At 33.6% G+C, this 2,494-nt stretch overlaps 1 long non-coding RNA gene across 1 annotated transcript; it reads right to left on the minus strand.

Moving 5' to 3' along the window:
• Positions 1–362: 362 nt before the first annotated feature.
• Positions 363–1,960, minus strand: LOC131170416 (uncharacterized). The gene is made up of 2 exons (XR_009141167.1): positions 1,737–1,960; positions 363–1,097 (listed from the first exon to the last, which is right to left on the minus strand). It is a non-coding gene; the product is annotated as an uncharacterized LOC131170416 (long non-coding RNA).
• Positions 1,961–2,494: the final 534 nt, after the last annotated feature.

Raw genomic sequence — 2,494 nt, forward strand, 5'->3', positions numbered from 1 at the left:
TTTGCATAGCATCTCACAACTTTTTTTTTCTTTCTAAAAAGGTATTTATAATTTATAGGTATGAGAAAATCAAAGTTTAATCCCTCTATTTTTATGAGATAAAAAGTCTTAAGATATGTTTCTATTAACAAAATAGTCCTACTAAAATTCACAATTGGTATCAACCCAAATTCAAAGAATTAAATTATTACAAATATTAAAAATATGGGGATTAAATTATTATAAAAAGTAAAATGTGAAGGACTAAATTGTTATGGTTTTGATGATGAAGTTTAACAAAATGACAATTTTACATATATACCTCAGGGAGTAACTTGTTTCTCATTAAAAATAAAGGCCCTAAACTGTGAATTTTGCCATACTTTACAAACCAATAAATTGTAAATCACCCAAAAATATATATCACATTTTTACAAATTGACCATTGAATTCGTATAGATCATGTACTGCACTACAAACACTGATTCATATTTGAATAGAAAGCCTCGATTCATCAAATATTTTTATGCTTAGCAATGTATTATTCAGGTGGAAAACAGATTGGAAATTGGGAAGCTACATTTTTCCCAGGCTTCTTAGTACCCAAATGATCACAGCTAAACATCGATATCTGCCTTGCTTGGAAAGAAGTGGGCATGCTTCTGATCCAAAACTAGGGAGAGAGAAAGAAGAAAGAAAAGTAATAAGACAGATAATTAATAATAAGATGTGTTTAATTAATTAGTATCATGCGAAAGAGAATTTTATAGTTAGGTCAATTGCTTTATCTCAATACAAAAATTCTTCTGCCTCATGCAGTGTGAACTGTGAACACATTTTGAGCTGATGTTTTCATAGGAAATTAATCTTGTCTCCTTCCTGTAAGACCAGAAGCTATTTATCTTTAGTGCCATATATTTAAATAATATGAACAAAAGCAGTAATTCTCATTTTATTAAATCACATGAACCAATAAGACTCTGTTCATCTGTAGCATCCATGGAGAGAGAGAGAGAGAGAGAGAGAGAGAGAGGATATTTAATTAATATAAAAACCCAAGTAGTCTTTTGATGATGAAACACTGCAAAATCCTTCATCATCAGATCTATGATCATATCCTGCAGAAATAAATATTGATTATTCATGGAAAATCAATTGATGGGCTTTTGGGATAAACCTAAACAAAATTAAGCAGTGATAATTTCTTTCTGGAAATGAGTATGCTAGGCGATCGAGAACAAGTTTCCTTGTCAAAAGCTAGCAGTGGAGTACTGATCGCAGTACATCTTTTAGTGCATGTTCAGCTTATTATTACAATTACCAATCAAAGAAACAAGAGTACAAGACCAAGATTAAACCAGTAACATTATGTGACATAAAATTAAGGAGGGAGTCTGATTGGGATTAAAAAGACTTCACAACCTGGAGACGATTAAGTGCATGGGTAGGATTTCTTGTTTTTGCAGAGCATGAATCAACAAAACAATCAATGGAATGAAAGAGTTGGGCGAAACTGTGATGCTTAATTACTAAAGCAAAATTATCAAAGACAACACAAACAGAGAGAGACTGTGATGCTTAATTACTAACGGAAATTATCAAAGACAACACAAACAGAGAGAGAGAGAGAGAGAGAGAGAGAGAGAGAGAGAGATGGTGATGGGGTGACAGCTAGAGAGTGAGCACGCAGAGCTTCGAGCATGAAGTCATGCAGGAAAGTACCATGTGTGCTCACTCTCTTCTGTCACCTCCCTTACCCTTCAAACCCTTTTAATATTTAGGCAGTAGAAGCACTACCCAAGTAGCATCTCGCAGACAGTTGCATCAGCCATCAGCCAGAACCAAAACCCTATTTTTGGCAATGACCCAGAAGCCACAACTGTTCCATACATATAAAGTATAGTGGAAGTTTTAGTTGGTGTGCTTACAAGTGTGGCATGTTGGGTCCTTTTTATAGAACGAGAAAGAGGAGCACTCCTAATATTATAATCCAATGATACGAGTGGGAGAGGGAGAGAGGGAGAGATTAAATAAAAGAAAGTCCAAGGGCATATTGTATGAAACGTTTGATCCTGCTAACCATACACATTTATTCAATTACTTTTACCAATGCACCTTGTAATTCTAAATATTTAACCCTCCAATCCTCATCTTACCTTCAATCATAACTCTTCCCCGTGCTCTGCTCAATCTTGTCTTCTACATTTAATGGCTAGCTCCCCTCTCTTGAATATTTCTGGCAGATGAGGCATGGAACATACATTTTGGTAATATACATACATGCGTGTTAGATAATTCTGCCAATAAAGCCTCTTGTCCTTGATGTAAAATCAATCAATTTCAAATTAATCACATTCCGATAATATATTTCACTATAATGAATTTCTATATTAATTTTGATAATGTAGTAAAATGAAAGATGCCTGGAATTCAAATTTTGACATTCTCATTATGTTAAAGTATTTTTCTAGTAGTTGATATGAATTTTTCTTGCCTAAACTAATTCACTGTGAAT

The sequence above is a fragment of the Hevea brasiliensis genome, chromosome 11 (genome assembly GCF_030052815.1).
Source record: "Hevea brasiliensis isolate MT/VB/25A 57/8 chromosome 11, ASM3005281v1, whole genome shotgun sequence".
NCBI classification, from domain to species: Eukaryota; Viridiplantae; Streptophyta; class Magnoliopsida; order Malpighiales; family Euphorbiaceae; genus Hevea; species Hevea brasiliensis.